This window comes from Osmerus eperlanus, chromosome 18 (assembly GCF_963692335.1).
Source record: "Osmerus eperlanus chromosome 18, fOsmEpe2.1, whole genome shotgun sequence".
NCBI classification, from domain to species: Eukaryota; Metazoa; Chordata; class Actinopteri; order Osmeriformes; family Osmeridae; genus Osmerus; species Osmerus eperlanus.
Window position 1 is genome coordinate 6951286 of NC_085035.1, and position 13993 is coordinate 6965278.

Consider the following 13993-nt stretch of genomic DNA (forward strand, 5'->3'; position numbering starts at 1 on the left):
TGTGTAAACACAAGTCCAACTTTGACCAGTTGGTGGCGCTAGAGTGCTTCAATGGGAGACATGAAACTTGGTGAATATAAAGAGGGGACTGTGCTTAATGAGTGTGCCCAAATTCACAACTTTTTACCATACGGTTCTAGGGGCTGCCATAGACTCCAATGGCAGAAGAAGTGTAATAATAAATATAGCTGCAAGCAGCAATGAGGTGGCCAAGCAATCGAATGACCCATAAAACATGTTGTACATCCTCAGAAGAGGGTTACGAGTACACGCAACAAGTTTGGTGCGAATCCATCAAAGATTTGCTGAGATACGACCCAACTTCCTGTTTGCTGGCTTAACGGCACATTTTGATTGGCCGTACCGGGCAAACGGTTTTGAAAATCCAAAAAACATATGATGGCTTTTGTGAGGCTTGGTCTGAAGATGATCTCTGCCAAATTTGGTGAAGATTGGAAAACATTTGTAGGAGGAGTACAGAAAAAACGTTTTTTCAGTAATTCAAAATGGCGGCCGCATCAATTCGGCTGTTATCACAAGTTATCATGTGTCACACACGGGATGTCCCAAGATATCATGAGACAAAGGAATCACTTAATAAAGGCAAACGAATCAACAGTTATTGGCCAAAACACATTTTTGCATCCTGCGGCCACGCCCAGTGATCACATGACACCAAATTGTTTGGACATCCTCAGATGAGGGTTCCGAGTCATCATACCAAGTTTGGTGTTGATTTCTCAAGGATTGGCTGAGATATGACCCAACTTCCTGTTTGGCGTCTTTGCTGCCGATTTTGATTGGCTGTACCGGACAAACTGTTTTGAAAATCAAAAATCTTTGGATAACTTCTGTGAGGGTTGCTCTGACGATGATGTGTGCCAATTCTGGGGAAGATTAAAGAAAAATTGTAGGAGGAGTAGGCTTTCAAAGGTTTTCGATAAAACCGGAAATTGCGGAAAATCTATATAACCGGAAATTGACGTCATAGGGTGTGTTGAACTCGTCTTGACCCAGGGAATCCAATGGTACCTCATTTTTGAAAATCGGTCATACGGTTCAAAAGTTACGTGTGTAAACACAAGTCCAACTTTGACCAGTTGGTGGCGCTAGAGTGCTTCAATGGGAGACATGAAACTTGGTGAATATAAAGAGGGGACTGTGCTTAATGAGTGTGCCCAAATTCACAACTTTTTACCATACGGTTCTAGGGGCTGCCATAGACTCCAATGGCAGAAGAAGTGTAATAATAAATATAGCTGCAAGCAGCAATGAGGTGGCCAAGCAATCGAATGACCCATAAAACATGTTGTACATCCTCAGAAGAGGGTTACGAGTACACGCAACAAGTTTGGTGCGAATCCATCAAAGATTTGCTGAGATACGACCCAACTTCCTGTTTGCTGGCTTAACGGCACATTTTGATTGGCCGTACCGGGCAAACGGTTTTGAAAATCCAAAAAACATATGATGGCTTTTGTGAGGCTTGGTCTGAAGATGATCTCTGCCAAATTTGGTGAAGATTGGAAAACATTTGTAGGAGGAGTACAGAAAAAACGTTTTTTCAGTAATTCAAAATGGCGGCCGCATCAATTCGGCTGTTATCACAAGTTATCATGTGTCACACACGGGATGTCCCAAGATATCATGAGACAAAGGAATCACTTAATAAAGGCAAACGAATCAACAGTTATTGGCCAAAACACATTTTTGCATCCTGCGGCCACGCCCAGTGATCACATGACACCAAATTGTTTGGACATCCTCAGATGAGGGTTCCGAGTCATCATACCAAGTTTGGTGTTGATTTCTCAAGGATTGGCTGAGATATGACCCAACTTCCTGTTTGGCGTCTTTGCTGCCGATTTTGATTGGCTGTACCGGACAAACTGTTTTGAAAATCAAAAATCTTTGGATAACTTCTGTGAGGGTTGCTCTGACGATGATGTGTGCCAATTCTGGGGAAGATTAAAGAAAAATTGTAGGAGGAGTAGGCTTTCAAAGGTTTTCGATAAAACCGGAAATGGCAGAAAATCTATATAACCGGAAATTGACGTCATAGGGTGTGTTGAACTAGTCTTGACCCAGGGAATCCAATGGTACCTCATTTTTGAAAATCGGTCATACGGTTCAAAAGTTACGTGTGTAAACACAAGTCCAACTTTGACCAGTTGGTGGCGCTAGAGTGCTTCAATGGGAGACATGAAACTTGGTGAATATAAAGAGGGGACTGTGCTTAATGAGTGTGCCCAAATTCACAACTTTTTACCATACGGTTCTAGGGGCTGCCTTAGACTCCAATGGCAGAAGAAGTGTAATAATAAATATAGCTGCAAGCAGCAATGAGGTGGCCAAGCAATCGAATGACCCATAAAACATGTTGTACATCCTCAGAAGAGGGTTACGAGTACACGCAACAAGTTTGGTGCGAATCCATCAAAGATTTGCTGAGATACGACCCAACTTCCTGTTTGCTGGCTTAACGGCACATTTTGATTGGCCGTACCGGGCAAACGGTTTTGAAAATCCAAAAAACATATGATGGCTTTTGTGAGGCTTGGTCTGAAGATGATCTCTGCCAAATTTGGTGAAGATTGGAAAACATTTGTAGGAGGAGTACAGAAAAAACGTTTTTTCAGTAATTCAAAATGGCGGCCGCATCAATTCGGCTGTTATCACAAGTTATCATGTGTCACACACGGGATGTCCCAAGATATCATGAGACAAAGGAATCACTTAATAAAGGCAAACGAATCAACAGTTATTGGCCAAAACACATTTTTGCATCCTGCGGCCACGCCCAGTGATCACATGACACCAAATTGTTTGGACATCCTCAGATGAGGGTTCCGAGTCATCATACCAAGTTTGGTGTTGATTTCTCAAGGATTGGCTGAGATATGACCCAACTTCCTGTTTGGCGTCTTTGCTGCCGATTTTGATTGGCTGTACCGGACAAACGGTTTTGAAAATCAAAAATCTTTGGATAAATTCTGTGAGGGTTGCTCTGACGATGATGTGTGCCAATTCTGGGGAAGATTAAAGAAAAATTGTAGGAGGAGTAGGCTTTCAAAGGTTTTCGATAAAACCGGAAATGGCGGAAAATCTATATAACCGGAAATTGACTTCATAGGGTGTGTTGAACTCGTCTTGACCCAGGGAATCCAATGGTACCTCATTTTTGAAAATCGGTCGTACGGTTCAAAAGTTACGTGTGTAAACACAAGTCCAAATTTGACCCGTTGGTGGCGCTAGAGTGCTCCAATGGGAGACATGAAACTTGGTGAATATAAAGAGGGCACTGTGCTTAATGAGTGTGCCAAATTTCACAACTTTTTACCATACGGTTCTAGGGGCTGCCATAGACTCCAATGGCAGAAGAAGTGTAATAATAATAAGAAAAGGTAGAAACACTTAAGTGGCTTCGCCGCTTCGCGGCTTGGCCACCAATAAGAAAAGGTAGAAACACTTAAGTGGCTTCGCAGCTTCGCGGCTTGGCCACGAAATATAGCTGCAAGCAGCAATGAGGTGGCCAAGCAATCGAATGACCCATAAAACATGTTGTACATCCTCAGAAGAGGGTTACGAGTACACGCAACAAGTTTGGTGCGAATCCATCAAAGATTTGCTGAGATACGACCCAACTTCCTGTTTGCTGGCTTAACAGCACATTTTGATTGGCCGTACCGGGCAAACGGTTTTGAAAATCCAAAAAACATATGATGGCTTTTGTGAGGCTTGGTCTGAAGATGATCTCTGCCAAATTTGGTGAAGATTGGAAAACATTTGTAGGAGGAGTACAGAAAAAACGTTTTTTCAGTAATTCAAAATGGCGGCCGCATCAATTCGGCTGTTATCACAAGTTATCATGTGTCACACACGGGATGTCCCAAGATATCATGAGACAAAGGAATCACTTAATAAAGGCAAACGAATCAACAGTTATTGGCCAAAACACATTTTTGCATCCTGCGGCCACGCCCAGTGATCACATGACACCAAATTGTTTGGACATCCTCAGATGAGGGTTCCGAGTCATCATACCAAGTTTGGTGTTGATTTCTCAAGGATTGGCTGAGATATGACCCAACTTCCTGTTTGGCGTCTTTGCTGCCGATTTTGATTGGCTGTACCGGACAAACGGTTTTGAAAATCAAAAATCTTTGGATAACTTCTGTGAGGGTTGCTCTGACGATGATGTGTGCAAATTCTGGGGAAGATTAAAGAAAAATTGTAGGAGGAGTAGGCTTTCAAAGGTTTTCGATAAAACCGGAAATGGCGGAAAATCTATATAACCGGAAATTGACTTCATAGGGTGTGTTGAACTCGTCTTGACCCAGGGAATCCAATGGTACCTCATTTTTGAAAATCGGTCATACGGTTCAAAAGTTACGTGTGTAAACACAAGTCCAAATTTGACCCGTTGGTGGCGCTAGAGTGCTCCAATGGGAGACATGAAACTTGGTGAATATAAAGAGGGCACTGTGCTTAATGAGTGTGCCAAATTTCACAACTTTTTACCATACGGTTCTAGGGGCTGCCATAGACTCCAATGGCAGAAGAAGTGTAATAATAATAAGAAAAGGTAGAAACACTTAAGTGGCTTCGCCGCTTCGCGGCTTGGCCACCAATAAGAAAAGGTAGAAACACTTAAGTGGCTTCGCAGCTTCGCGGCTTGGCCACGAAATATAGCTGCAAGCAGCAATGAGGTGGCCAAGCAATCGAATGACCCATAAAACATGTTGTACATCCTCAGAAGAGGGTTACGAGTACACGCAACAAGTTTGGTGCGAATCCATCAAAGATTTGCTGAGATACGACCCAACTTCCTGTTTGCTGGCTTAACGGCACATTTTGATTGGCCGTACCGGGCAAACGGTTTTGAAAATCCAAAAAACATATGATGGCTTTTGTGAGGCTTGGTCTGAAGATGATCTCTGCCAAATTTGGTGAAGATTGTAAAACATTTGTAGGAGGAGTACAGAAAAAACGTTTTTTCAGTAATTCAAAATGGCGGCCGCATCAATTCGGCTGTTATCACAAGTTATCATGTGTCACACACGGGATGTCCCAAGATATCATGAGACAAAGGAATCACTTAATAAAGGCAAACGAATCAACAGTTATTGGCCAAAACACATTTTTGCATCCTGCGGCCACGCCCAGTGATCACATGACACCAAATTGTTTGGACATCCTCAGATGAGGGTTCCGAGTCATCATACCAAGTTTGGTGTTGATTTCTCAAGGATTGGCTGAGATATGACCCAACTTCCTGTTTGGCGTCTTTGCTGCCGATTTTGATTGGCTGTACCGGACAAACGGTTTTGAAAATCAAAAATCTTTGGATAACTTCTGTGAGGGTTGCTCTGACGATGATGTGTGCCAATTCTGGGGAAGATTAAAGAAAAATTGTAGGAGGAGTAGGCTTTCAAAGGTTTTCGATAAAACCGGAAATGGCGGAAAATCTATATAACCGGAAATTGACTTCATAGGGTGTGTTGAACTCGTTTTGACCCAGGGAATCCAATGGTACCTCATTTTTGAAAATCGGTCGTACGGTTCAAAAGTTACGTGTGTAAACACAAGTCCAAATTTGACCCGTTGGTGGCGCTAGAGTGCTCCAATGGGAGACATGAAACTTGGTGAATATAAAGAGGGCACTGTGCTTAATGAGTGTGCCAAATTTCACAACTTTTTACCATACGGTTCTAGGGGCTGCCATAGACTCCAATGGCAGAAGAAGTGTAATAATAATAAGAAAAGGTAGAAACACTTAAGTGGCTTCGCCGCTTCGCGGCTTGGCCACCAATAAGAAAAGGTAGAAACACTTAAGTGGCTTCGCAGCTTCGCGGCTTGGCCACGAAATATAGCTGCAAGCAGCAATGAGGTGGCCAAGCAATCGAATGACCCATGAAACATGTTGTACATCCTCAGAAGAGGGTTACGAGTACACGCAACAAGTTTGGTGCGAATCCATCAAAGATTTGCTGAGATACGACCCAACTTCCTGTTTGCTGGCTTAACAGCACATTTTGATTGGCCGTACCGGGCAAACGGTTTTGAAAATCCAAAAAACATATGATGGCTTTTGTGAGGCTTGGTCTGAAGATGATCTCTGCCAAATTTGGTGAAGATTGGAAAACATTTGTAGGAGGAGTACAGAAAAAACGTTTTTTCAGTAATTCAAAATGGCGGCCGCATCAATTCGGCTGTTATCACAAGTTATCATGTGTCACACACGGGATGTCCCAAGATATCATGAGACAAAGGAATCACTTAATAAAGGCAAACGAATCAACAGTTATTGGCCAAAACACATTTTTGCATCCTGCGGCCACGCCCAGTGATCACATGACACCAAATTGTTTGGACATCCTCAGATGAGGGTTCCGAGTCATCATACCAAGTTTGGTGTTGATTTCTCAAGGATTGGCTGAGATATGACCCAACTTCCTGTTTGGCATCTTTGCTGCCGATTTTGATTGGCTGTACCGGACAAACGGTTTTGAAAATCAAAAATCTTTGGATAACTTCTGTGAGGGTTGCTCTGACGATGATGTGTGCCAATTCTGGGGAAGATTAAAGAAAAATTGTAGGAGGAGTAGGCTTTCAAAGGTTTTCGATAAAACCGGAAATGGCGGAAAATCTATATAACCGGAAATTGACTTCATAGGGTGTGTTGAACTCGTTTTGACCCAGGGAATCCAATGGTACCTCATTTTTGAAAATCGGTCGTACGGTTCAAAAGTTACGTGTGTAAACACAAGTCCAAATTTGACCCGTTGGTGGCGCTAGAGTGCTCCAATGGGAGACATGAAACTTGGTGAATATAAAGAGGGCACTGTGCTTAATGAGTGTGCCAAATTTCACAACTTTTTACCATACGGTTCTAGGGGCTGCCATAGACTCCAATGGCAGAAGAAGTGTAATAATAATAAGAAAAGGTAGAAACACTTAAGTGGCTTCGCCGCTTCGCGGCTTGGCCACCAATAAGAAAAGGTAGAAACACTTAAGTGGCTTCGCAGCTTCGCGGCTTGGCCACGAAATATAGCTGCAAGCAGCAATGAGGTGGCCAAGCAATCGAATGACCCATGAAACATGTTGTACATCCTCAGAAGAGGGTTACGAGTACACGCAACAAGTTTGGTGCGAATCCATCAAAGATTTGCTGAGATACGACCCAACTTCCTGTTTGCTGGCTTAACAGCACATTTTGATTGGCCGTACCGGGCAAACGGTTTTGAAAATCCAAAAAACATATGATGGCTTTTGTGAGGCTTGGTCTGAAGATGATCTCTGCCAAATTTGGTGAAGATTGGAAAACATTTGTAGGAGGAGTACAGAAAAAACGTTTTTTCAGTAATTCAAAATGGCGGCCGCATCAATTCGGCTGTTATCACAAGTTATCATGTGTCACACACGGGATGTCCCAAGATATCATGAGACAAAGGAATCACTTAATAAAGGCAAACGAATCAACAGTTATTGGCCAAAACACATTTTTGCATCCTGCGGCCACGCCCAGTGATCACATGACACCAAATTGTTTGGACATCCTCAGATGAGGGTTCCGAGTCATCATACCAAGTTTGGTGTTGATTTCTCAAGGATTGGCTGAGATATGACCCAACTTCCTGTTTGGCGTCTTTGCTGCCGATTTTGATTGGCTGTACCGGACAAACTGTTTTGAAAATCAAAAATCTTTGGATAACTTCTGTGAGGGTTGCTCTGACGATGATGTGTGCCAATTCTGGGGAAGATTAAAGAAAAATTGTAGGAGGAGTAGGCTTTCAAAGGTTTTCGATAAAACCGGAAATTGCGGAAAATATATATAACCGGAAATTGACGTCATAGGGTGTGTTGAACTAGTCTTGACCCAGGGAATCCAATGGTACCTCATTTTTGAAAATCGGTCATACGGTTCAAAAGTTACGTGTGTAAACACAAGTCCAACTTTGACCAGTTGGTGGCGCTAGAGTGCTTCAATGGGAGACATGAAACTTGGTGAATATAAAGAGGGGACTGTGCTTAATGAGTGTGCCCAAATTCACAACTTTTTACCATACGGTTCTAGGGGCTGCCATAGACTCCAATGGCAGAAGAAGTGTAATAATAAATATAGCTGCAAGCAGCAATGAGGTGGCCAAGCAATCGAATGACCCATAAAACATGTTGTACATCCTCAGAAGAGGGTTACGAGTACACGCAACAAGTTTGGTGCGAATCCATCAAAGATTTGCTGAGATACGACCCAACTTCCTGTTTGCTGGCTTAACGGCACATTTTGATTGGCCGTACCGGGCAAACGGTTTTGAAAATCCAAAAAACATATGATGGCTTTTGTGAGGCTTGGTCTGAAGATGATCTCTGCCAAATTTGGTGAAGATTGGAAAACATTTGTAGGAGGAGTACAGAAAAAACGTTTTTTCAGTAATTCAAAATGGCGGCCGCATCAATTCGGCTGTTATCACAAGTTATCATGTGTCACACACGGGATGTCCCAAGATATCATGAGACAAAGGAATCACTTAATAAAGGCAAACGAATCAACAGTTATTGGCCAAAACACATTTTTGCATCCTGCGGCCACGCCCAGTGATCACATGACACCAAATTGTTTGGACATCCTCAGATGAGGGTTCCGAGTCATCATACCAAGTTTGGTGTTGATTTCTCAAGGATTGGCTGAGATATGACCCAACTTCCTGTTTGGCGTCTTTGCTGCCGATTTTGATTGGCTGTACCGGACAAACTGTTTTGAAAATCAAAAATCTTTGGATAACTTCTGTGAGGGTTGCTCTGACGATGATGTGTGCCAATTCTGGGGAAGATTAAAGAAAAATTGTAGGAGGAGTAGGCTTTCAAAGGTTTTCGATAAAACCGGAAATGGCAGAAAATCTATATAACCGGAAATTGACGTCATAGGGTGTGTTGAACTAGTCTTGACCCAGGGAATCCAATGGTACCTCATTTTTGAAAATCGGTCATACGGTTCAAAAGTTACGTGTGTAAACACAAGTCCAACTTTGACCAGTTGGTGGCGCTAGAGTGCTTCAATGGGAGACATGAAACTTGGTGAATATAAAGAGGGGACTGTGCTTAATGAGTGTGCCCAAATTCACAACTTTTTACCATACGGTTCTAGGGGCTGCCATAGACTCCAATGGCAGAAGAAGTGTAATAATAAATATAGCTGCAAGCAGCAATGAGGTGGCCAAGCAATCGAATGACCCATAAAACATGTTGTACATCCTCAGAAGAGGGTTACGAGTACACGCAACAAGTTTGGTGCGAATCCATCAAAGATTTGCTGAGATACGACCCAACTTCCTGTTTGCTGGCTTAACGGCACATTTTGATTGGCCGTACCGGGCAAACGGTTTTGAAAATCCAAAAAACATATGATGGCTTTTGTGAGGCTTGGTCTGAAGATGATCTCTGCCAAATTTGGTGAAGATTGGAAAACATTTGTAGGAGGAGTACAGAAAAAACGTTTTTTCAGTAATTCAAAATGGCGGCCGCATCAATTCGGCTGTTATCACAAGTTATCATGTGTCACACACGGGATGTCCCAAGATATCATGAGACAAAGGAATCACTTAATAAAGGCAAACGAATCAACAGTTATTGGCCAAAACACATTTTTGCATCCTGCGGCCACGCCCAGTGATCACATGACACCAAATTGTTTGGACATCCTCAGATGAGGGTTCCGAGTCATCATACCAAGTTTGGTGTTGATTTCTCAAGGATTGGCTGAGATATGACCCAACTTCCTGTTTGGCGTCTTTGCTGCCGATTTTGATTGGCTGTACCGGACAAACTGTTTTGAAAATCAAAAATCTTTGGATAACTTCTGTGAGGGTTGCTCTGACGATGATGTGTGCCAATTCTGGGGAAGATTAAAGAAAAATTGTAGGAGGAGTAGGCTTTCAAAGGTTTTCGATAAAACCGGAAATGGCAGAAAATCTATATAACCGGAAATTGACGTCATAGGGTGTGTTGAACTAGTCTTGACCCAGGGAATCCAATGGTACCTCATTTTTGAAAATCGGTCATACGGTTCAAAAGTTACGTGTGTAAACACAAGTCCAACTTTGACCAGTTGGTGGCGCTAGAGTGCTTCAATGGGAGACATGAAACTTGGTGAATATAAAGAGGGGACTGTGCTTAATGAGTGTGCCCAAATTCACAACTTTTTACCATACGGTTCTAGGGGCTGCCATAGACTCCAATGGCAGAAGAAGTGTAATAATAAATATAGCTGCAAGCAGCAATGAGGTGGCCAAGCAATCGAATGACCCATAAAACATGTTGTACATCCTCAGAAGAGGGTTACGAGTACACGCAACAAGTTTGGTGCGAATCCATCAAAGATTTGCTGAGATACGACCCAACTTCCTGTTTGCTGGCTTAACGGCACATTTTGATTGGCCGTACCGGGCAAACGGTTTTGAAAATCCAAAAAACATATGATGGCTTTTGTGAGGCTTGGTCTGAAGATGATCTCTGCCAAATTTGGTGAAGATTGGAAAACATTTGTAGGAGGAGTACAGAAAAAACGTTTTTTCAGTAATTCAAAATGGCGGCCGCATCAATTCGGCTGTTATCACAAGTTATCATGTGTCACACACGGGATGTCCCAAGATATCATGAGACAAAGGAATCACTTAATAAAGGCAAACGAATCAACAGTTATTGGCCAAAACACATTTTTGCATCCTGCGGCCACGCCCAGTGATCACATGACACCAAATTGTTTGGACATCCTCAGATGAGGGTTCCGAGTCATCATACCAAGTTTGGTGTTGATTTCTCAAGGATTGGCTGAGATATGACCCAACTTCCTGTTTGGCGTCTTTGCTGCCGATTTTGATTGGCTGTACCGGACAAACTGTTTTGAAAATCAAAAATCTTTGGATAACTTCTGTGAGGGTTGCTCTGACGATGATGTGTGCCAATTCTGGGGAAGATTAAAGAAAAATTGTAGGAGGAGTAGGCTTTCAAAGGTTTTCGATAAAACCGGAAATTGCGGAAAATCTATATAACCGGAAATTGACGTCATAGGGTGTGTTGAACTCGTCTTGACCCAGGGAATCCAATGGTACCTCATTTTTGAAAATCGGTCATACGGTTCAAAAGTTACGTGTGTAAACACAAGTCCAACTTTGACCAGTTGGTGGCGCTAGAGTGCTTCAATGGGAGACATGAAACTTGGTGAATATAAAGAGGGGACTGTGCTTAATGAGTGTGCCCAAATTCACAACTTTTTACCATACGGTTCTAGGGGCTGCCATAGACTCCAATGGCAGAAGAAGTGTAATAATAAATATAGCTGCAAGCAGCAATGAGGTGGCCAAGCAATCGAATGACCCATAAAACATGTTGTACATCCTCAGAAGAGGGTTACGAGTACACGCAACAAGTTTGGTGCGAATCCATCAAAGATTTGCTGAGATACGACCCAACTTCCTGTTTGCTGGCTTAACGGCACATTTTGATTGGCCGTACCGGGCAAACGGTTTTGAAAATCCAAAAAACATATGATGGCTTTTGTGAGGCTTGGTCTGAAGATGATCTCTGCCAAATTTGGTGAAGATTGGAAAACATTTGTAGGAGGAGTACAGAAAAAACGTTTTTTCAGTAATTCAAAATGGCGGCCGCATCAATTCGGCTGTTATCACAAGTTATCATGTGTCACACACGGGATGTCCCAAGATATCATGAGACAAAGGAATCACTTAATAAAGGCAAACGAATCAACAGTTATTGGCCAAAACACATTTTTGCATCCTGCGGCCACGCCCAGTGATCACATGACACCAAATTGTTTGGACATCCTCAGATGAGGGTTCCGAGTCATCATACCAAGTTTGGTGTTGATTTCTCAAGGATTGGCTGAGATATGACCCAACTTCCTGTTTGGCGTCTTTGCTGCCGATTTTGATTGGCTGTACCGGACAAACTGTTTTGAAAATCAAAAATCTTTGGATAACTTCTGTGAGGGTTGCTCTGACGATGATGTGTGCCAATTCTGGGGAAGATTAAAGAAAAATTGTAGGAGGAGTAGGCTTTCAAAGGTTTTCGATAAAACCGGAAATGGCAGAAAATCTATATAACCGGAAATTGACGTCATAGGGTGTGTTGAACTAGTCTTGACCCAGGGAATCCAATGGTACCTCATTTTTGAAAATCGGTCATACGGTTCAAAAGTTACGTGTGTAAACACAAGTCCAACTTTGACCAGTTGGTGGCGCTAGAGTGCTTCAATGGGAGACATGAAACTTGGTGAATATAAAGAGGGGACTGTGCTTAATGAGTGTGCCCAAATTCACAACTTTTTACCATACGGTTCTAGGGGCTGCCTTAGACTCCAATGGCAGAAGAAGTGTAATAATAAATATAGCTGCAAGCAGCAATGAGGTGGCCAAGCAATCGAATGACCCATAAAACATGTTGTACATCCTCAGAAGAGGGTTACGAGTACACGCAACAAGTTTGGTGCGAATCCATCAAAGATTTGCTGAGATACGACCCAACTTCCTGTTTGCTGGCTTAACGGCACATTTTGATTGGCCGTACCGGGCAAACGGTTTTGAAAATCCAAAAAACATATGATGGCTTTTGTGAGGCTTGGTCTGAAGATGATCTCTGCCAAATTTGGTGAAGATTGGAAAACATTTGTAGGAGGAGTACAGAAAAAACGTTTTTTCAGTAATTCAAAATGGCGGCCGCATCAATTCGGCTGTTATCACAAGTTATCATGTGTCACACACGGGATGTCCCAAGATATCATGAGACAAAGGAATCACTTAATAAAGGCAAACGAATCAACAGTTATTGGCCAAAACACATTTTTGCATCCTGCGGCCACGCCCAGTGATCACATGACACCAAATTGTTTGGACATCCTCAGATGAGGGTTCCGAGTCATCATACCAAGTTTGGTGTTGATTTCTCAAGGATTGGCTGAGATATGACCCAACTTCCTGTTTGGCGTCTTTGCTGCCGATTTTGATTGGCTGTACCGGACAAACGGTTTTGAAAATCAAAAATCTTTGTATAAATTCTGTGAGGGTTGCTCTGACGATGATGTGTGCCAATTCTGGGGAAGATTAAAGAAAAATTGTAGGAGGAGTAGGCTTTCAAAGGTTTTCGATAAAACCGGAAATGGCGGAAAATCTATATAACCGGAAATTGACTTCATAGGGTGTGTTGAACTCGTCTTGACCCAGGGAATCCAATGGTACCTCATTTTTGAAAATCGGTCGTACGGTTCAAAAGTTACGTGTGTAAACACAAGTCCAAATTTGACCCGTTGGTGGCGCTAGAGTGCTCCAATGGGAGACATGAAACTTGGTGAATATAAAGAGGGCACTGTGCTTAATGAGTGTGCCAAATTTCACAACTTTTTACCATACGGTTCTAGGGGCTGCCATAGACTCCAATGTCAGAAGAAGTGTAATAATAATAAGAAAAGGTAGAAACACTTAAGTGGCTTCGCCGCTTCGCGGCTTGGCCACCAATAAGAAAAGGTAGAAACACTTAAGTGGCTTCGCAGCTTCGCGGCTTGGCCACGAAATATAGCTGCAAGCAGCAATGAGGTGGCCAAGCAATCGAATGACCCATAAAACATGTTGTACATCCTCAGAAGAGGGTTACGAGTACACGCAACAAGTTTGGTGCGAATCCATCAAAGATTTGCTGAGATACGACCCAACTTCCTGTTTGCTGGCTTAACGGCACATTTTGATTGGCCGTACCGGGCAAACGGTTTTGAAAATCCAAAAAACATATGATGGCTTTTGTGAGGCTTGGTCTGAAGATGATCTCTGCCAAATTTGGTGAAGATTGGAAAACATTTGTAGGAGGAGTACAGAAAAAACGTTTTTTCAGTAATTCAAAATGGCGGCCGCATCAATTCGGCTGTTATCACAAGTTATCATGTGTCACACACGGGATGTCCCAAGATATCATGAGACAAAGGAAT